The 22,029-nt window shown below is 45.5% G+C and overlaps 1 protein-coding gene across 7 annotated transcripts in view; it reads right to left on the bottom strand.

Annotated features, from left to right (window-relative positions):
* Positions 1-22,029, bottom strand: part of ATF6 (activating transcription factor 6) — a 366,260-nt gene that overhangs the window by 92,256 nt on the left and 251,975 nt on the right. The window lies entirely within an intron of this gene.

The raw sequence follows: 22,029 nt of genomic DNA, 5'->3' as shown, positions 1-22,029 counted from the left end.
TTCTCCCCTTCCCTCCCCGGTGGCAGATGGTACAGTACAGAAGGACTGATAGCCGCCCTCGTCATCATCCTGTGAGTGCTCCTGGCTGGCCTTGGTGAGGTTGGCCGGGGGCACCTGGGTAAAAATAGGAATGACTCCTGGTCATTCCCAGCAGATGGTACAAAACGGCTGGTAACCGTCCTCATCACAGCAACTGGGGGCTGAGCTCCATCAGCCCCCCCCCTTTCATGTCTAAAGAAAAGATTCTGTACTGCCTGGACTATCATAGCAGCGGGGGCTGGGCTCCTCTCCCCTCCTCCCTTTAATGTCCTGCTTGGACTATCATAGCAGCTGGAGGCTTCCTCCCCCTCATTTTATCTCACTAAAAACTCAGTGTTTCTTATTCCTGTATTCTTTATCACTTCATCACACAAATGGGGGGACACTGCCACGGTAGCCCAGGAGGGTTGGGGGAGGAGGGAAGCAACAGGTGGGGTTGTTGCAGGTGCACCCCCTAGAATGGCATGCAGCTCATCATTTCTGCGGGATCGCTGGGGCTCTGACACGGAGCAGCTGTGCTCTCTGGTTCTCTAGTACACTTGCCCCATATTCTAGGCAGGACTGACTCTATTTTTAGACAAAACATAGGAAGGGAATGACCTGGGAAGTCATTCCCATTTTTGCCTATGCGCCCCCGGCCGACCTCAGCGAGGCCAGCCAGGAGCACCCATGAGAGCAGCAGACGGTACAGAGCGACTGATAACCGTCATCTCATCACCAATTTACAATGGCATGGCAGACGGTGCAATATGACTGGTAACCGTCTCTGCTACCTTGCAAAGGCAAATGAATGCTGCTGTGTAGCAGTGCAGTACTGCGTTTGTCAGCAGCATCCAGTACACATACGGTGACAGTGACAAAAGGCAAAATGGGCTCCATGATTGCCATGCTATGGCGTCTGCCAGGGCAATCCAGAGAAAAAGGGCGCAAAATGATTGTCTGCCATTGCTTTCACGGAGGAAGGATTGAGTGACGACATTTACCCAGAATCACCCGTGACACTGTTTTTCCATTGGGTTCTCAACCCAGAATTCCAATGGGCAGGGGAGACTGCGGGAACTATGGGATAGCTACGGGATAGCTACCCACAGTGCAACGCTCCAGAAATTGACGCTAGCCTTGGTACATGGACGCACACTGCCGAATTAATGTGCTTAGTGTGGCCGCGTGCACTCGACTTTATACAATCTGTTTTACAAAACCGGTTTATGTAAAATCGGAATAATCCCATAGTGTAGACATACCCTAATTCACATTCCTGAGAGACATAACTTATGTTGACTTAAACTGAAGTGTAGCCATAGATTTGGCTTAATCACAAGCAACTGACATGATTTTAAAGATGACAGGCTTTGTCTATGCTAAATGCTAACTGCATTCAATATCCTGTTATCTAACATGTGTTATTTAACACAGGTTATTTTCCCAGTGTAAATAGAACTTCAAGAGCTCAAAAATCAGAACACAACCCCCCCAAACCAGGGGATTTATTTAGTTAAAATAAGTCATGTTTTAAGCCAGAATCAGGAGTTGGGGTCTATCCCCTAATTTTAAAACTCCTAGGGAAGACAATAGTTTAGTTAACATCTGGGGGCAGAGTTCATGCTTTAGTAATCTGTCTATATTTTTGTTGAAAAGGCTTTCACTAACTTTGATGCAGTTCCATCTCCAACCTTCCTATGCACAGATTGTTTTTATAGCCTGTACCTTCAGTGGACTGATGAAGCAGTGAGAGAGGCTTTTTATTTAAGCATGCTACCAAAAATAGTCCAATCCCAAAATTAATAAAATATTGTATAGTGTCAGATTACCCCTTTCTGACTTTCCCAGAGTGGCAGAATGGAGTTTTGTTATCCACTTTAGTTCCTGTATGCACTTCACTTTATAGAAAAGTCTTTAATGCCAATTATCATCAGCTGCACTACCCCCAGATGTCATCCAGCCAGAGCTCACAAGTTAAACAGGTCAGGCTTTGTCACTATTGCATAGGAGGCACTCGTGAAAAACTCAGGGTCCTGTAGGAGATGAGGTGGGCAAAATAGATGGAACTCGCTCTTCTGAACAATTTCTGCCTTTGGTTTCTATGGCAGTTTTGCTGCATGTGCCTGAGAGCAGACTTTGCCCTACAGAATAATACTAAGCTAATCACAGGGCAAGAGGCCCAGTCCTGGGAGGAGACCAGATCTTGCTGGACAGATATCACTCCAGAGGATGTGAGTGGAGACTCTTGTTGTGACTGAGGTCTAGCAAACCTACTCCAAAAGTGAGCTCAACTATTGGAAAGTGGGTGGAATCTCACAAACTATTACAATAACTTGTAAAAATGAATGTTGATAGAAGGGGTATGAAAAGGAAGAAGAAAATGGAATTAGTCGAAACAGAAAGGTCTACTGACACCACCCAGCCTCTGTGCTAAGATTGCGAGTGGCAGAGAATGGAAGAGAATGGAATTGGAAATTGGTGAACCAAAACTGGGGTGTCAGAAATTAGGCCTGAAAAGAAGTCAAAATAATGAGGGAATGGGCTATTCTGCCCACTATTCCCTTCTGGGGTTCTTATAAAAGGTACTTTGGAGGGAGAATTAAAATAGCTAGAGAATTGGTGGACTGAAAGGAGTGAGCACTAATATCATGGCTGCTGCTGTCACACCCACCATCTCCTGAGACAGCAGGATCCATCATGATGCCATTGAGCCTTCATGGTCCTGGTTCTTAAAGACATCCTGACCAGACCAGGCCAGAGAGAGATGTAGATGACATCACCTCCTGGACTGGCTCCACTAAATCCCAAATACTACCGGGAGTGTGAGACTTGGGTTCCTGCTCTTATCCCTTCCTTGTGTCATTTTCCTTCCCCACATTATTTCTTCTCTCTCCTCTCTCTCTTTTGCCTTCAGTCTAAAGAAGTCTGACTTAGCTAGTCAACACTGCTGTGAGCCTGTGATCACAGGGGCAGCTAAAAGCCATGCCCTGAACAGCTCAGTGGTGGTACAAGTTTGCCAACTCTAAGAGCTACAGATAAGAGTATATGCTGATCCCATGTTTCTTCAGCAGTGAGGCTGCAAGTGAGAGTCAGCACCAGACAGGTGGGTTTCCTTATAAAAACTTTCAACAGCTAAAGGGAAAGAGAATAAGGAATTCTGTATTAAAAAAATGAAAAAAAGATCTATTTCTTGAAATTTCAAACGCTTTCCTTCTTTTCTATATCTTTAATAAAATGTTACAAAGATTTTAATGGTGTGTTTGCCATAAGACTAAGCAGGCCAAGGTCTCTGCAGTCAAAGCCCCAACCTTTGTTTATTGTTTATTGTTGTATAGTGACTGGGTCATGTTAAAAACTTTGACTGTCTGGGTTCATTTATTCCTTTAAATTTAACTCAACAGGATCCAGAGGCTACAGCAGACAGGATTATGTGGTGCTGACCTGTCTGTGTGCTGTAGCAACACTGCAGCTCATGATAGATAAGCAAGCATCAGTGAGATAGGAGCTCTTTCCATTTTATTCCTTCTCTTCTCCTTTTGTGTGTGTTTGTTATGTTTGCTTAAAGAGCAATCCAATCTTAACAGTAACTGCTCAACCAAAATCCAACAATGGATTGACTACTTTTCCACATAACAGAATTTTGCTACCAGCAACTTTTTAATCAACATTTTCCCTCTGAAAGGCTGTACAGAATGTAAAAGGAAAGTGGAACCTGAATAAAATGTTAATGTTCAAATTTCCAGTATTTCAAAGTACCTGTTTTGTTTTTCTGTCATGTTTAATACAATGTTTGAAAGGTTTTCTATGGTGTGGTTGCTACAGTAAAAATAGGCTTGAGTCATCACAACCTAATGGGTTGTGCAGGTTCAGAGAAGAGCCAGGAGAATGAGTAAGGGATTAGAAAGATAAAGTTACTCACCTTGCAGTAACTGAGGTTCTTCGAGATGTGTGTCTCTGTGGGTGCTCCACTCTAGCTGACAGTGCATCCCGGCGCCGCTGATCTGAGATTTTCGGTAGCAGTGCCTGGTCGGGACGCATGCACTCAGTTGGTATCTCCTGCCTTGCTGGAATCTTCTTGAGTTCATGCGTCCTGAACCCTCCTCAGTTCCTTCTCTACCGTGGAGAATCATACTAGTACTCCAAAGTAGAGGGGAGGAGGGTGGGGAGTGAAGTGCCCACAGGGACACACATCTTGAAGAACATCAGTTACTGCAAGGTGAGTAACTTTCTCTTCTTCTTTGAGTGCTGTCCCTGTGGGTGCTCCACCCTAGGTGAATGTGTAGCAGTTCCCACTATGGTTGGTGGGACTTTGGAGGTGCGGCAGCGAGTACTGTAGATAGTACTGTATGGCCTATAAGGGTGTCTGCCGTGGTATCTTGTGTGATAGCATACTGTTTGGAAAACGTGTGTTCAGATGACCATGTAGCCGCTTTACAGATCTCAGAAATGGGTACGTTATGAAGGAAGGCAATGGATGTCGACATAGCTCGGGTGGAATGAGTTCTAATGCCTTCTGGTGGTTGAATATTTTTAATACAGTAAGAGGATCTGATTCAGTCAGAGATCCACTTGGACAGACATTGCTTAGAGATAGTGGTACCTTTCTATCTTTCGGTGGTGGAGACAAAGAGTCATGGAGATTTGCAAAATGGGTTAGTTCTGTCTAAATAAAAGGTGATTGTTTGTCTGACATCAAGAGTGTGCAGGGTTGCCTCATGCGGATTCTTGTGAGGTTTGGGATAGAAAGTAGGTAAGTATATGGGTTGGTTAAGGGGAAGGTGGATATCACCTTAGGGAGAAATTTAGGATGTGGTCTCAGAGTGACTTTGTCTTTGGAGAAGATTGTGTAGGGAGGATAGGCCATCAGGGTGCTTATTTCACCTACTCTCCTTGCTGATGTTATTGGAACTAAGAAAGCTACCTTCATGGATATATGGAGAAGAGAGGAGGTAGCCAAGGACTTGAATGGAGGTTTTAGGAGAGCGTGAAGAACAAGGTTAAGATTCTATGTAGCTGCTGTTGGGTAAATTTCAGGGTAGAGATTTTGCAGGCCGATGAGAAATCGTTTTATGGTGGGGTGGGTAAAGAGTGAATAACCTTCTAACAGGTCGTGGAAGGTGGTGAGCACCGCCAGGTGTACCTTGATGGAGCTTAGCAAATGTCCATCCTGTTTTAGTTTCAGGAGGTAGTCTAGAATGTTAGGGAGGGTCACCGTATTGGGCATTAAGTGATTACGTGAGCATCAGAGGGCGAAATGCTTCCACTTCTGCATGTAGGTTTCACGAGTGGAGTCTTTCCTACTGTGAAGGAGGACATATCAGACCTGTTCGGAACAGGCTAGTTCATGGGTTTGGAACCATGAAGGAACCAGGCTGTGAGGTGGAGCTTTTGGAGCTGGGGGTGAAGAACCCGTCTGTTGGGAAAGGAGATCTGGCCTGTTGAGGAGATACCGTGGATGACGGGAAGACATGCAGAGTAGGTAAGGATACCACGTCTGTCTCAGCCACGCCGGGGCAATAAGTATGACCCAGGCCTTGTCGACTATGATCTTCCAAAGAACCCTGTGTAGCAGAGGGATTGGTGGGAAGGCGTACAGGAGAGAGCTGTTCCACGAGATGAAGAACGCGTTTCCAAGGGATGCAGTCCCGAGTCCCGCTCTGGAGCAAAACAGATGACATTTTCAATTCTGGGTTGTGGCAAAGAGGTCTATTGACAGGGTGCCCCAGAGGCAGAAGAGCTGTTGAAGTATTGAGGGGTGCAGTTCCCATTAGTGTTCTGTTGAGAAGTGCCTGCTAAGTGGTAGGTAGGAAGCGATGATCTGTATTTGATGTTGTATGCACCAATTCCATAGTCGGATGGCTTTCATGCAAACGGAATGTGATCGGGCTCCCCCTTGTCTGTCGATGTAGTACATATATGCTATGTTGTCTGTTAAAACCTGAATAGATTTGTTCCTTATGAGGGGAAGAAAGTGAAGGCATGCTCGTCTCACTGCTCTGAGCTCTAAGAGATTTATGTGTAGGTGTGTCTCTGATACGGGCCCCCGGCCTTGTGCCCTGTGTCCTCTTAGATGTGCTCCCCAACCAATTAGGGAAGCGTCTGTGGTGAGCATGAGCGTTGGGGATCATTGCTGGAAGGAAACCTCCGTTCAGAGCTTCTCTGGTCTTGTCCACCAACGTAGGGAAATTAGAACATGAGAGGAGGAGTTAACAGTGTCCCTAAGGTGTCTGTTGGGTTTGAAATTGGAATTGAGCCAGCCCTGAAAACATCTTATGTGTAGCCTGGCGTACTGAACCACAAAGGTGGTGGCTGCCATGTGACCAAGGAGCTGTAGACAGATTCTTGCCTGTGTCCTGGGACGAACAGAGAGCGTGCATATGAGCTGTGTGATGGCGAGGAATCTGTGATATGGGAGCGAAGCCTTGCTCTGGATTGAGTCGAGATGAGTCCGATCAACTCAATCTGTTGTGTAGGTGTCAGGGTGGATTTTTGGATGTTTATTTGGAGGCCTAGGCTGTGAAAGAGGGAAATGGTGAAACAGGTCGCTTGAAATGCCTTACCATAGGAGTCGCCCTTGATGAGGCAATTGTCCAGGTGAGGGAACAGCGTGATCCCATGTTTGCAGAGGTGAGCCATGACCACGGCTAGAGTCTTGGAAAAAACTCTCAGCACTGTGGAGAGTCTGAAAGAACTCTGTATTGAAAATGGTTGTGACCGATTGTGAATCGTAGGAAGCGTTTGTGAGCTGGATGAATTGATATATGAAAATAAGCATCCTGTAGGTCGAGGGCTGTGAACCAGTTCCCTTGATCCAGTGCAGGAATTATTGTTCCCAGTGTGACCATCTTGAATTTTTGTATCCTCACGAATTTGTTCAGATGGTGTAGATCTAGTATAGGCCTCCATCCCCCGGTCCTTTTCTGAGTCAGAAAATAATGGGAGTAGAAACCTTTCCCTTGATGTTGCGTTGGCACAGGTTCCACTGCACCTAGTTGTAGAAGGTGCACCACTTCTGTGCGAAGTAAGCACTCATGAGAAGGGTACCTGAAGAGGGACAGGGAAGGGTAGGAGGGTACGATATAAATGGGATAGAGTAACCGGACTAAACTATTTCTAGGACCCAGCGGTGGTCGGTGCAGACCCTCGACCAACATTTCAAAATTGTTTATTCCCTGATGGACAGAAGGTGGTTGCCTGAGTTTGATTTTGTCTGCGCTTAGGGGGTCTAGAGCGATTCCTAGTTGTGTCGTATGGTCTGGGTTGAGGACGATAATACTGTTGTGTCTTTGGTACGGTTGGTATCATTGTCTCCTGGGAAGAGATGGGTGAATGCCCAGGGTGCACAGCATTGCTCTAGAATCTTTCATTGTGTGAAGGAGTTCATCAGTTTTTTTGGAGAAAAGTTTGTCCTTATCAAAGGGGAAGTCCTCCACTTTGGTCTGCAGTTCTTTAGGGATGCTGGATGCAGAGAGCCATGAAGATCTGCGCATAACCACAGCAGCTGCAGTAGTATGGGCTGCTGCATCCGCCGTGTCTAGAGATGCCTGTAGGGCCATTCTGGAAATTAGTTGGCCCTCAGTCAGGATTGATTTAAAGTCTGCTCTCCTATCCTCTGGAATGTAGGAGGCAAATTCAAAAAGTTTATTGTAATTATCAAAGTCGTAGCTGGCAAGGAGGGCAGAATAGTTCACAATTCTGAATTGTAGAGTGGATGACGAATAAATCTTGCGACCCAAGACGTCAAGGCATCTAAGGTCCTTGTCTTGCGGGGTGGGCCAATATTGTGACTGTTTTGTCCTCTGTGCAACTGCATCCATGACAAGAGAGTGGATGAGAAAATAGGAAGTCAGCGTCCTTAGCAGGGACATAGTATTTACGTTCAGCCTTTTTGCAAGTTGGTACTAAAGAAGCTGGGGTTTGCCAGAGAGTGTCAGCTGGTTCCAGGAGCACTTCGTTTATAGGGAGCGCAATCTTTTAGGGCACAGATAGTTAAAGGATTCTGAGGAGTCTGTGTTGTGTCTCCTGAACCTCTTTTAAGGGGATATCTTGACTCAGTGCCACCCTCCTGAAAAGTTCTTGAAATTGTTTACAGTCGTCCACATTCTGTGGAGGCGGATGGAAGAGGTCTCTGTCCAGGGCTGATGGAGAGTTAGGGGTCAGTGAGTCAGGATATGATAATGTACTAGAGCACAGAGCAGGCTCAGTGCAGCCCAGGGAGCAGGAGCAACAGTTTCTCACTCAGTGTGACCTCTCAGTGCCACCTGAGCCTAACTCTCTGCTCCTAGATACACAGGGCTCACTTTTTGAACAGCCGCTCTCTCCAACTGAACTGGCTACTTTTACTGACAGCAAACTCGATTTACAGCAGCAGGCGGAGTTCTCCCCTCCTGCTTCTCCTCCTCCACCAGAACCTCTCTCACATCAGGTCACGGCTCAAGGCCACCAGCCTCAGTTTCCCTACTTGGCCCCCCCTGTGGGCAGCACCTGGGTTCTCCTACCCTGTGTCATGGCCTCAGTGGTACCCTTGGCCACATCCTCCTACCAATCCTCCTCCTTCTGTGCCTCAGTCTCCAGCTCCGTCCACTTCTAGGGTGCCGAGGGGACCGGTGCCACAGGAACCTTCCCGTCACGGGAGGTTGGGTCCCTGCCTCTGCGCTCTGTCAGAGCTGTGGCTGAGGCATTAGAAGAGGCTGAGGCACTTGCATTTGGCACTGTCAGCGCAGAGGGTAGGGATCTCGCAGGAGACCCACTACCCTTGTTAAAGTCTCTCCTCTGAGACTGGTGTGTTTCTTGCCAGGGAGGGTGAAGCAATGCTCCCAACGGGTTCGGATCTGGTTGGGGAGCGTGTGGGAGAGGGTTTAACTTTCCCCGTCTCCGAAAGCGGCTGTAGGGATTTTTCCATTATAAGCATTTTAAGCCGCAGGTCCCTGTCACGTCGAGCCCTAGACTTGAGGGTCGTGCAATGGAGGCACTTTGTGGGGACGTGAGTTTCTCCAAGGCACTTCACACAACGTGAGTGTGCATCTGACCGTGGCATGGAATCCTGACAGGAAACGCACCTTTTGAATCCTGAAGCGCCTGGCATTATGAATTAGAAATGGCAGGGGAGAGTGTCTCAACAGGAGACAAGACTGAGGCGATTTTTTTTTAACTAAGTAAGTAACTATGTAACTATGCTAAAGGAAGGGAAACAACTGGGATGTAACTAATAACTATTTCTATGTTTTTTGTTACTGTTTCCTATAGAGACCAGGGAAGAAAGGCAGTACCTCCCTGAGTCCCATCTTCAGCCGAGGATGGTTGAGAAGGAACTGAGGAGGGTGCGGGACACACACACTCAAGAAGATTCCAACGAGGCAGGAGATACCAACTGAGTGTGTGCATCCTGACCAGGCACTGCTACCAAAAATCTCTGATCAACAGTGCCGGGACGCACCGTCACCTAGAGTGGAGCACCCATAGGGACAGCACTCGAAGAAGAAACAAGCCTTACAGTGTTAGTAAGTGAGTTACAGATCGCCACTAGACACAAAAATGTATGTTCACCTAAATGCCACAAGAAAGCTGGGAAGGTGTCTGTGCAAACTTCATTCCCTGCTCTCTTTGATAAGCTGGCCTTTGATCCAGACCCAGAATATATCTTGGAAAGATCACTATACATCATTTAAGAAAGAAAGAGTTAACTGTGCAGACGCTGGAGGGAATTAAGCAGCTGAATGTTCTAAAAATGTTAGAGGCAAAGAAACAATCTGATTTAAATCATTTGACTATGAACAATTTATTCAAATTTACTAAAGAACATGAGGGTTTTCTATTGGAATTTAACTGCCCTCAAATGTATAAAAGGGAGTGTAATCGATGTACAGCTGTGTAAAAATTAAAGCAGTGCAAGGGATGTTAAAAAAAGTATGTATGTATCTCTGTGAGTGTAGATATATTATGTAAAAATGTAAAATTTTAAGAACCTAAACCAATACTGCTGGTTTGTAAAACCCTGTTTTGTAAGTTTAAGATGAATTGGTTTTGTTTTGTTTTTTAATAATGCCACTAAAAATCCATTTGAATCTTTCATTCAGAGTTGCAAAACTGACAGACACTTTTTGCCAGACAGAGGTAATTAGTGTTGTTTGGCTTTGGTATTTAGCATTTAACCCTTAAGGTACCACAATGCTTTATAAAGTTTAATATGTTTTTAAATAAAGACCAAAGTCATAGAGGCAGCCAAGAGCTGCAGTAAAAATAATAATAAAAAAAAACATTTAAAAACAAAGACAGTGCCCCCTGGAGCAACAGCAGGGATAAGGTGCACAAAGAATCCAGGTTAGAAACACAGAGCCTTAAGGTGGCTCTAAGTAATCAGACTGTCACTGTCACTTTAATAAAAGTACATCAAAACTCTGTGGGAACAAAAAAAAAGGGCATTATAGTAATTATGCTTCTCAGCTATTGCTTGTAAATAAACTTAAAGCTTAGCACAGCAGAAAAACTATTACAAACCTGGTCTGCTGTATAAAAAGGAAAACTGAGGTACAGATCACCTCATAACTGCACAGTGGGATAATTCACCCTAAACCCTTAAAAGGTTGAACTTTTAGAAGCCATTAAAACATGGCCTACCCATAAAACAAAAACACAGGAAAGTATGGGGGCAATTCCTCTGTTTTGCCTGCAACGAGCAAGGAAATTTGTAAAAAAAAAAAAAAAAAAAAAAAACGAGAAGTATTTTAAGCAATACCTTCCCTCCGCCTCCCAACCACCCCGGGGTAGAAAAATGTTTTCTCAGAACTTCAAAAAAAAATGGTACCAGTTGAGGAGCAACTTAGAATACCATGGATCTACTGTCGTGACAAAGATTATGTTTTGTGTTGTTTGTCTTGTTGCTAACATTGTTGTGTATTGTGGTTTTTTTTTAAAAAGAGAGAATTCTGCATTAGAAAAAAAGTGATGACAAATTTTAAGCACAAAATAAAATTACGAAGGAAAAGAATGGTATTTAAAAACATTGTTTACTAAAAAAAACAAACAAAAAAACCCCAGTAATAATTGGGAAATCTTAATCAACTTCCAGCCTCCAAGCTCAGCTAAGTGTACCTGGGTATAGTAATCGGAGACAGCAGGCAAGTAGACCAGTGAAAAGGCACTGCTAGAAATGCCAGCCCCCACAGATGTACTCTCCTTACGAGTCTTGTTGGGTGGATTCAATTTCCGGTGGCTACATATGTACAAATATGCTGAGATTACACTTCCTTTATGGAAACTGTTAAAAAAAAAAGATTCAATGGGAATGGGGGCCAGAACAGGATTCCACCCTAAGTACTTTAAAGCAAAAAGCAACCGCAGCTCCAGCTTTACACTTTCCCCATGAGTCAAAGCCATTTGTTAGCCATCTGGCTGCTAATGACGTAGCACTAGCAGCTACTCTACTGTAAAATAATGAAGAAAGAAAACTGGTGCCAGTAGCCTATGAATCAAGGAAACTGCAAGGCACAGAATTAAATTTTAATCCCTGTGAACATGAATGCCTAGCAGCTGTCTGGGCAATACAATTCTTTGAATCACTCAAAGGCACAGCGCCCATTACTACTCAAAGTACCCACACTCCCCATAAATATATTTTCTCAGGCAAAGTGATGGGAGGTAAGGTTTTTAATACCCGCATGGCCAAGTGGACCCTCATTCTAGTTAACAGAGGAGTCACTACTGAAACAGTGTCCAAACCAGACATGCTGACGAGTGCTTTAATTGAAAAGAAAATAAACATGAGTGCCCAGAGATCACTCTGGAACAGGGGATTGCTTAGTGCAAGCACCCCCCTTAAGGAATTGTATACTTTAGGCCAGGAAAAACACGTTTGGTTTACTGATGAGAGTTCAATGGTAATCAAAGGGAAAAGATGGATTAAATGTACTGCTATTAACCTAGAAGAGGAGGTTATTCAGGGACATTTGGCCTATGGGTCAGCACAGCATGCTGAACTTCACAGTATATACCAAATTTTAGAACAGTATGAAGGCTCACCCCCAGACCTCCGTATATCAGAATTTCTCGATACTTTAAATGACTGCTTCTTGGAGCAGCTGGTATGGGAACCCACAAGGGGAGAGACAACTCTAGATTTAATCCTGAGTGGAGCGCAGGAGCTGGTCCAAGAGGTAACTATAACAGGACCGCTTGGAAATAGTGACCACAGTATAATAACATTTAACATCCCTGTGGGGGGAAGAACATCTCAACAGCCCAATACTGTGGCATTTAATTTAAAAAAGAGGAACTATGCAAAAATGAAGGGGTAGTTAAACAGAAATTAAAAGGTACAGTGACTAAACTGAAATCCCTGCAACCTGCATGGGCGCTTTTTAAAGACAGCATAATAGAGGCCCAATATGTATAAATGTATACCCCAAATAAAGAAACACAGTAAAAGAACTAAAAAATAGCCACCGTGGCTTAATAACTATGAAAAACAAGCAGTGAGAGATAAAAAGACTTTCTTTAAAAAGTGGAAGTCAAATCCTAGTGAGGTAAATAGAAAGGCGCATAAACACTGCCAAATAAAGTGTAAAAATGTAATAAGAAAAGCCAAAGAGGAGTTTGAAGAATGGCTAGCCAAAAACTTAAAAGGTAATAACAAAATGTTTTTTAAGTACATCAGAAGTAGGAAGTCTGCTAAACAACCAGTGGGGCCCCTTGATGATCGAGATACAAAAGGAGTACTTAAAGATGATAAAGTCATTGCGGAGAAACTAAATGGATTCTTTGCTTCACTCTTCATGGCTGAGGATGTTAGGGAGATTCCCAAACCTGAGCCAGCTTTTATAGGTGACAAATCTGAGGAACTGTCACAGATTGAAGTGTCACTAGAGGAGGTTTTGGAATTAATTGATAAATTTAAGATTAACAAGTCACGGGACCAGATGACATTCACCCAAGAGTTCTGAAAGAACTCAAATGTGAAGTTGTGGAACTATTAACTAGGGTTTGTAACCTGTCCTTTAAATCGGCCTCTGTACCCAATGACTGAAAGATAGCTAATGTAATACAAATATTTTAAAAAGGCTCTAGAGGTGATCCTGGCAATTTCAGACCGGTAAGTCTAACGTTGGTCCCGGGCAAATTAGTCGAAACAATAGTAAAGAATAAAATTGTCAGACACCTAGGAGAACATAAATTTGTTGGGCAAAAGTCAACATGGCTTCTGTAAAGGGAAATCATGTCTTACTAATCTATTAGAGTTCTTTGAAGGGGTCAACAAACACGTGGACAAGGGGGATCCAGTGGACATAGTGTACTTAGATTTCCCGAAAGCCTTTGACAAGGTCCCTCACCAAAGTTGTCATGGGATAAGAGGGAAGGGCCTTTCATGGATTGAGAGCTGGTTAAAAAACAGGGAACAAAGGTTAGGAATTAATGGTAAATTCTCAGAATGGAGAGGGGTAACTAGTGGTGCTCCCCAAGGGTCAGTCCTAGGACCAATCCTATTCAACTTATTCATAAATGATCTGGAGAAAGGGGTAAACAGTGAGGTGGCAGAGCTTGCAGATGATACCAAACTGTTCAAGATAGTTAAGACCAAAGCAGATTGTGAAGAACTTCAAAAAGATCTCACAAAACTAAGTGATTGGGGAACAAAATGGCAAATGAAATTTAATGTGGATAAATGTAAAGTAATGCACATTGGAAAAAATAACCCCAACTATACATGCAATATGATGGGGGCTAATTTAGCTACAAGTCAGGAAAAAGATCTTGGAGTCATCGTGGATAGTTCTCTGAAGATGTCCATGCAGTGTGCAGAGGCGGTCAAAAAAGCAAACAGGATGTTAGGAATCATTAAAAAGGGGATAGAGAATAAGACTGAGAATATATTATTGCCCTTATATAAATCGATGGCACGCCCACATCTTGAATACTGCGTACAGATGTGGTCTCATCTCAAAAAAGATATAATGGCACTAGAAAAGGTTCAGAGAAGGGCAACTAAAATGATTAGGGGTTTGGAACGGGTCCCATATGAGGAGAGATTAAAGAGGCTAGGACTTTTCAGCTTGGAAGAGAGGAGACTAAGGGGGGATCTGATAGAGGTATATAAAATCATGAGTGATGTGGAGAAAGTAGATAAGGAAAAGTTAGTTACTTATTCTCATAATACAAGAACTAGGGGTCACCACATGAAATTAATCGGCAGAAGGTTTAAAACAAATAAAAGGAAGTTGTTCTTCACACAGCGCACAGTCAACTTGTGGAACTCCTTGCCTGAGGAGGTTGTGAAGGCTAGGACTATAACAGTGTTTAAAAGAGAACTGGATAAATTCATGGAGGTTAAGTCCATTAATGGCTATTAGCCAGGATGGGTAAGGAATGGTGTCCCTAGCCTCTGTTTGTCAGAGGGTGGAGAAGGATGGCAGGAGAGAGATCACTTGATCATTACCTGTTAGGTTCACTCCCTCTGGGGCATCTGGCATTGGTCACTGTCGGTAGACAGGATACTGGGCTAGATGGACCTTTGGTCTGACCCAGTGCGGCCGTTCTTATGTTCTTATCTATGCTGACAGTGGTTTTGTGCGAAAGGGATACAGTAGTGGATGTATGACTGGCAAAGAAATGGGTGGAAAGCAGCTGATGAAAAGGATACAGAAGTCGTATGCAGGTATGGGGACCCCCAAGGTTATATATGCAGACAATGGGGGTATGTTTGTGGTGGAAATCTTTACCATAATAATGCATGCCCTGGAAATTAAGCAAGAGTTTCACATCCTATACTGACCCTAATCTTCACAACAGGTGGAGAGAATAAATCACACCATTAAGGAAGCACTGCGAAAAGTGGTGGACTGCACCGGTAAAAATTGGCCTGAAAAGCTGCCCCTAATCCTAGCTGCCATCCTCAGCAGTGAAAGACTAAGGACAAAAATCCAGCCATACCAAATCCCGTTTGGGCAGCTGATGCAGTTAATGATTAATCCTGAATGCCTCACTGAAGAACACCCTACAGGAACCCAGCATGACTACTTTCAGTGGCTTAAACAATTGCAAGAAGACAAAACTACCTTACAGTACAGGGTGAATCAAGCCATTGAACAAATGAATACAAAATTATAGAAGCAAAAAGCCACCAGTTCTGATCTATGGGAAGCCAGTGACCAGATAATGTATTTAAAGCTAGGGAAAAAAGATCACACCCAGGATTCTAAGTGGACAGGTCCCTATTCTATAGTTGACCGGCTTATCCCACTAGTGTACTGTATTGAGAAAGACAGCAAACTTAAATGGGTTCATGTGTCACAGATAAAATTGTTTTCCTAATTTGTTTGTGTTTTATTTATTACAAGTATTGAATATGGACTAGAAGTATATATCTGTCAATAATCACGTGAATTCCTCCCAAAAGAGAGTCCCTCTCACACTACCAGATCGTGAGGGAGTCCGGCCTGAAGCCAGAAACCTGCTAAGGGCAAGATGTTGTTATTTTGGGGGATATTCATAAACTTTTGGGGTTCAGGGATAACATATGCACATTGGAGGATACAATGGTTTAACTGTACAGAGTGGAACAGGACTCAGGAAATACCCATGCATAACAATACCCTGCATGAGCCCTTCACACAAATTACATTACAAGTCTGGGTTAATATAACCAATGAGGATCATGACTGCGTGACTGAGGCGACAACCCCTATGGAGCCAAATATGGCTTTTAATCCTTTTTGTGCACCCAGTAAACCTGGTTTACACACCTTTCCACCATTCACACCAGGACCATTAGAGGTGCGCACAATTACAGTGTGGGTGAACAAAACAATATTTGTAGGCAACATAATAGTGCTACTGTTAAATGGTCCTCCAATAATGGAAAGACCCTACTCACATTTACTTAAAAAACCAACCGCCTGTTAAGGCATATGTGGCACCCATGATAACAATGCTACACATCATAGTTAATTGGACAAAGAATAATGTAACTACCACACAGCCCGCGTGCACCATACAGCACTCACTTATTCAACGCTTGGTATGCCTCCTTGAAACAAAAACATTGTCCCCTTCATGGGAAGACAGATCTAGCCAGTTCTATACTGGGAGGAATAGGAGCCAAAGCAGGAAATTAAATTCAGTGGATCTAAAAACATTAAAAACTAAGACCAGTGCAGTAGAAGTTTTACATCACACAATAGTACAAGGGCAAGAACACCAGATCACTGAGTTGGTACAGACAGGGGTGGATACATTAAATCTACAGTGGTACACTTGGAATCACATCAATTATACATCTTGGGCTTACTATGCCACTATGCGAGACATAGCTGACAAAACAGCTATAACCTTATGCTGTTCTGAGCAATAGCTGTTAGCCATTGTTTTAATAGAAAGAGAGATGGATTGGATTTGAGCCAAGGATATGTCTGCCTTAACCATCCCCCTCCCCCCTTCTCAGCAGACATAGAAATAATATTTTCTTCCCTTATGTTCCAGAATGGTATAAGCCTATGAAAATATACATATACATAAACCTCCTAACAGGATACATCACTTTCCAGGTGATACGGGTTCGCCCTGCCAGGCACCTGAACACCCTACGGTCTTTCCTAGCACTCCCAACCCTACAGGGAAGACATATTTGGGCCCCACAGGAATGTATTTCAATGAGAAAGGAGACATCGTTGATTACCGTGTGTGTGAAAAATGGACTACCTGGCAGTGGGTATGCCCCACCTTGCCGATTTTAGAGGAGCCTTGCTCTGTGCAAAACAAAAAATTAGCAACATGCTACTGGGATGAATTGGATAATAGCACCACCAAAGTATACTATGATGGACAGAACTGTGTTTGTCTTATCGGATTGAAAAAAATTGTGGGGCAGGAAATGTATACTCAAAGGCTTCTTGTACAACAATGTATGTGCAATGTAATAAGATTGTGAACTCCCACCATGACTTACTATTTTTCGGTTCATGAAAACAAGGATGTTAACCGAGTAGATGCCAATAATGCTTTGAGTTTTAACTTTTCTTTGGGGGTTAACTGGACCACCTTGTACCAATGGCTAGCAGGGAATAGGCAAATTAGTCAATTGACTGCAGGAACCCGGACAAAACTACTAACACTTAGGCCTGGTCTACACTAGGACTTTAATTCGAATTTATCAGCGTTAATTCGAACTAACCGCTCAACCGTCCACACCAGGAAGCCATTTAATTCGAACTAGAGGGCTCTTTAGTTCGAATTTGGTACTCCACCCCGGCAGGTGGAGTAACGCTAAATTCGCACTTGCTAGCTCGAATTAGGCTTGGTGTGGATGCTAATCGAACTTAGCAGCTCCGGGAGCTATCCCACAGTGCACCACTCTGTTGACGCTCTGGACAGCAGTCCGAGCTTGGATTCTCTGGCCAGCCACACAGGAAATGACCCGCGAAAATTTGAATTCATTTTCCTGTCTGGGCGGTTTGAATCTGACGTTCTGGTTGCACATCGGGGCGAGCTCCGCAGCACCTGCAACGATGCAGAGCTCTCCAGCAGAGGAGTCCGGGCAATCCCAGAATAGAAAGAGGTCCCCAGCATGGACTGACCGGGAAGTCCAGGATCTGATCGCTGTGTGGGGCGAGGAGTCTGTGCTTTCGGAGCTGCGCTCCAACAAGCGGAACGCGAAGACCTTCGAGAAGGTCTCTAAAGCCATGAAAGAGAAAGGATACAGCCGGGATGCGATGCAGTGCCGCGTGAAAGTGAAGGACCTAAGACAAGGGTATCAAAAAGTCAGAGCGGCAAACGGACGCTCCGGAGCCCTGCCCCAGACATGCCGCTTCTACGAGGCACTGCATGCCATTCTAGGTGGGTCTGCCACCAGTGCCCCAGCAGTGACGGTGGACTCCGAGGACGGAATAGTGTACCGGGACAGTTCCTCCTCCCTGTTCGCCGATGGGGAAGATGAGGAAGGGTCTTTTGAGGACGGCGCAGGCGACATCGAACCCACTCCCGCTTTCCCTGACAGCCAGGATCTCTTCATCACCCTCACAGAGATCCCCTACCAACCGTCCCTGCCCGTTAACCAGGACTCGGAATCAGGGGAAGGATCAGGCGTAAGTGCTACCCACAGGGAAACATTTATATTTATAAGAAACAGGGATATATATAAAAAATGGAAATACTATATAAAAATTTTTAAATATGAAACTATACAAACAGCAGGTCTACACATATAGGAATGGAGCAATAGTCCTCTGGGGATAGTTCAAAAAAGCTCTCAGAGAGCAGCTGGAAAAGCCTCAGCAAGAGGTTTCTTGGGAGAGGTGCTTTATTGGGTGCTCCGTTGAAGCACACTCTTCCGCGCCATGCCATCCTCAGGTACAGGGGGACCATCGCCTCTGAGCATGGCAGCGTAGGGTCCTGGTCTGTGCAGGGCTTCTATTAACATCCGCTCTCTCTGTGTGCGCCTGACACGCCTCAGGGTGATGTCGTTGTGGAAGTGCTGCATCTAATTAGTGGAATTAGTGTACTGTTACTATTGTGCATGGTAGACTTTTACTTTGCATAAGAATGACCCTCGCTTAACAGAGTTTTACTTTGCATAAGAATGACCCTCGCTTAACAGAGTTTTACTTTGCATAAGAATGACCCTCGCTTAACAGAGTTTTACTTTGCATAAGAATGACCCTCGCTTAACAGCCACTTGTGGCAGGCCTCAGAGGAAAAGCATACAGGGTCTTTCCGTTCACTGGCGGAGATGCCGCATAACGCTCATCTTTTCTGCTTTGCACATTGCCTCCAGCAGGAGAGCACAGCTAACCAGTATCTGATAAGCAGTATGTAATGTAAGGGTTACCAGGACATTGTGCAAGAGGGATGCTGCTGTCTTTCCTCGGTTGTGCGCTCTCCATTGCAATGTCGCCGCCAATGTGAGCGTATTCCGTAATCTCGGACTAGTTCTGAGATCTCCTGAGAATTGGTTCCCTCTTTGGTCTTGTTCACTGAAACTGACTAGACTGTGTTTACTGTTGGCAAACATGTATGTGTTCAAGGAAATCACCTACTTTTTCACATCACACAGCTTGGCTCCTTCCCGGACTGCCCCGCCATCCCCCTCAGAGGCTGGCTCGGATTAGACGCCGAAAGAAAAGACAAGGGACAACATGTTCCAGGAACTGATGGCCAGCTCCAGAGCGGAGGCGGCAGAGCAGAGACAGTCGAGGAGAGCCTGTGTCAGCAGCATCGCACACACCTGGAACGGGAGGATAGGTGGCGGCAGGAAGACCAGCAGGCAACTCAAACGCTGCTTGGTCTAATGAGGAGCAAACGGAGATGCTCCGGCGCCTTGTAGATGTTCTTCAAGACCGCAGTCAGGAGGAGAGAGCCCCTGCAGTGCATCTGCAACCGCCCTCCAACGCCAAGAAGTCCTGTCCCCTCACCCAAAGTGACAAGACGGAGGCGGTAGGGGCCGTGAGAACTGTCCCTGCACCGCAGCACACCGATAATGTTAGAGACAACTGTCGCGCTGTAAATTTGTACAAGCTCTTTCTTTACAGCATCAACCAGTCCCAACTCCAAGTTCAAACCCCCCACTGTGTATTACATTATTAAAAGCGGTTTGGTGTTACTGACTGTTTCCGTCACGTTTCTGGTGTCAGAAGACTTTCTGTTGTTCTGTGGGAATTGTAATGTCACTGCATAGCCCACAGTGCCATGCTACAGACTTGGCTGCAGGGTCAACTGCAGGGCACACACAGACTGCAGTCACTAGGCACCAGGGACAGTCTGTGTGGTGTATGCTGCCCAGGTCTTTCCTTGAGGTGTATGCTTGTGCAGGGTCCTGGTGCCTGACATCCCGAATGTAAAGGCAGGCTTCCTTCACATGCATTTGGACCGTAGTCACGATCCTCCCGGTGCCCCGAGCCCCAAAAATAGACCTCATCCAGGGGCAGATACTCACCCTTACCCCAAACCCCGCACCCCTTCCAAACCCCAAACCCACACCCGTCATGGTAACCCCAATCCAAGGACGGCACCCTCGCCTTCCTGCAAACCCACCCATCAGTGCACACCTTAACCAGCACAGAATGCTTCCATGTTTCAACGAATAAACAGAAATGCAAAGTCAACGAAAGATTTATTATTAATTACTAAAACATGTCCTTAGTTTTAAAACGTCCTTGGGAAGTGGGGAAAACTTGGTTTATGATCAGGCTCTCTTAACATCAAGTGGACAGTCACAGGTTACCCTGCTCTGCGAGGAAACTCGCTTTCAAAGCCTCCCCGATGCATATCGCTTCCCGCTGGGATATTCTCTCAGCACGGGTGTCTGGCTGATCGTAAACAGCAGCCAGGCGATTTGCCTCAACCTCCCAAGCGGCCAAAAGGTCTCGCCCTTGCTCTCACAGAGATTGTGGAGCACACAGCAAGCAGCAATAACTACGGGATATTCTTTTCGCTGATGTCCGAGCGAGTCAGTAAGGTCCGCCATCTCCCTTGAGACGTCCGAAAGCACACTCCACCGCCATTCTGCACTTGCTCAGCCGGTAGTTGAAGAGTTCCTTTTCAGTGTCCAAGGCGCCTGTATAGGGCTTCATGAGCCAGGGCATTAGCGGGTAGGCCGGGTCCCGAGGATCACTGTAGGCATCTGCACATCCCCAACCGTTATTTTGTGGTCCGGGAAGAAAGTGCCTGCCTGGAGGCGTCTAAACAGACCAGAGTTCCTGAACACACGCGTCATGAACCTTGCCCGCCCACCCGGCGTTGATGTTGGTAAACGTCCCCTATGGTCCACCACAGCTTGCAGCACCATTGAAAAGTAGCCCTTTCGGTTAATGTACTCGCTGGCCTGGTGGGCTGGTGCCAGGATAGGGATGTGAGTCCCATCTATAGCCCCACCGCAGTTTGGGAATCCCATCGCGCGAAGCCATCTATGATGGCCTGGACATTTCCGACAGTCACTACCTTTGAGAGCAGTTGCTCAACGATTGCGTGGGCTACTTGAATGACAGCAATCCCCACGGTAGATTTGCCCACGCCAAAGTGGTTCGCTACTGACCGGTAGCTGTCTGGCGTGGCAAGTTTCCAGAGGGCTATGGCCACTCGCTTCTGCACAGTCAGGGCTGCTCGCATCCTTGTGTCCTGGCGCTTCAGGGCAGGGGACAGCAAGTCACACAGTTCAAGGAAAGTGCCCTTACGCATCCTGAAGTTTCGCAGCCACTCTGTGTCATCCCAGACCTGCAGCACTATGCGGTCCCACCAGTCTGTGCTTGTTTCCCGGGCCCAGAATCGCCGTTCCACACCATGAACTTGACCCATTGCCACCATGATCTCCACTGCCCGGCGTACCTGCTTTGTGAGAGGTCTGCGCCACTCTCCTCACCGTGCTGCAGCCTCCTCGCCGGTTTCTCAGCATCTGACTGTGGAAGAGGTGGGACGATAATGTGCGAGGAGTTGACAATGGCCATAAGTGCAGCGATGATCGCAGCGGGCTCCATGCTCGCAGTGCTGTGGCGTCCACGCTGTAACCGAGCAGAGAAGGGCGCGAACAGATTTCCCGCCGGCGCTTTCAAGGAAGACAGGGAGGGCGGGATTGACGGTTCAATGACGACACATTTTTCCCCCCAGCATGCATTGGGGGGAAATCCCACAATTCAAATGGGCAGCGGGGAGTGCGGGAACTGTGGGATAGGTTCCCACAGTGCACCGCTTCCAAAGTCGAAGCTGGCCCTGTGAATGTGGACTAAGAAGTTCGAATTTGTGTATTTAGTATGGATACACAAATTCGACTTATTAAGGTCGAATCCACAAATTCGACTTAAGTAGATTCGAAATAGTCCTGTAGTGTAGACAAGCCCTTAGTCTGGCTATTTTGCACCAAGGAACTGAAATTCTAAAGGTTTCAGAGTAGCAGCCGTGTTAATGGTTGGGTCATTACACCAATTGAATCTATTTCCCTATGTTAAGTTCTCCTCACACCTTCTATGGGCCATCTTAATTATCACTTCAAAAAGTTTTTTTCCTCCTGCTAACGATAGCTCATCTCAATTG

This window comes from Mauremys reevesii, linkage group 8 (genome assembly GCF_016161935.1).
Source record: "Mauremys reevesii isolate NIE-2019 linkage group 8, ASM1616193v1, whole genome shotgun sequence".
Lineage (NCBI taxonomy): Eukaryota > Metazoa > Chordata > Testudines > Geoemydidae > Mauremys > Mauremys reevesii.
Note: the sequence above shows the minus strand (reverse complement) of the source record. Positions and strands in the feature narration are given on the sequence as shown.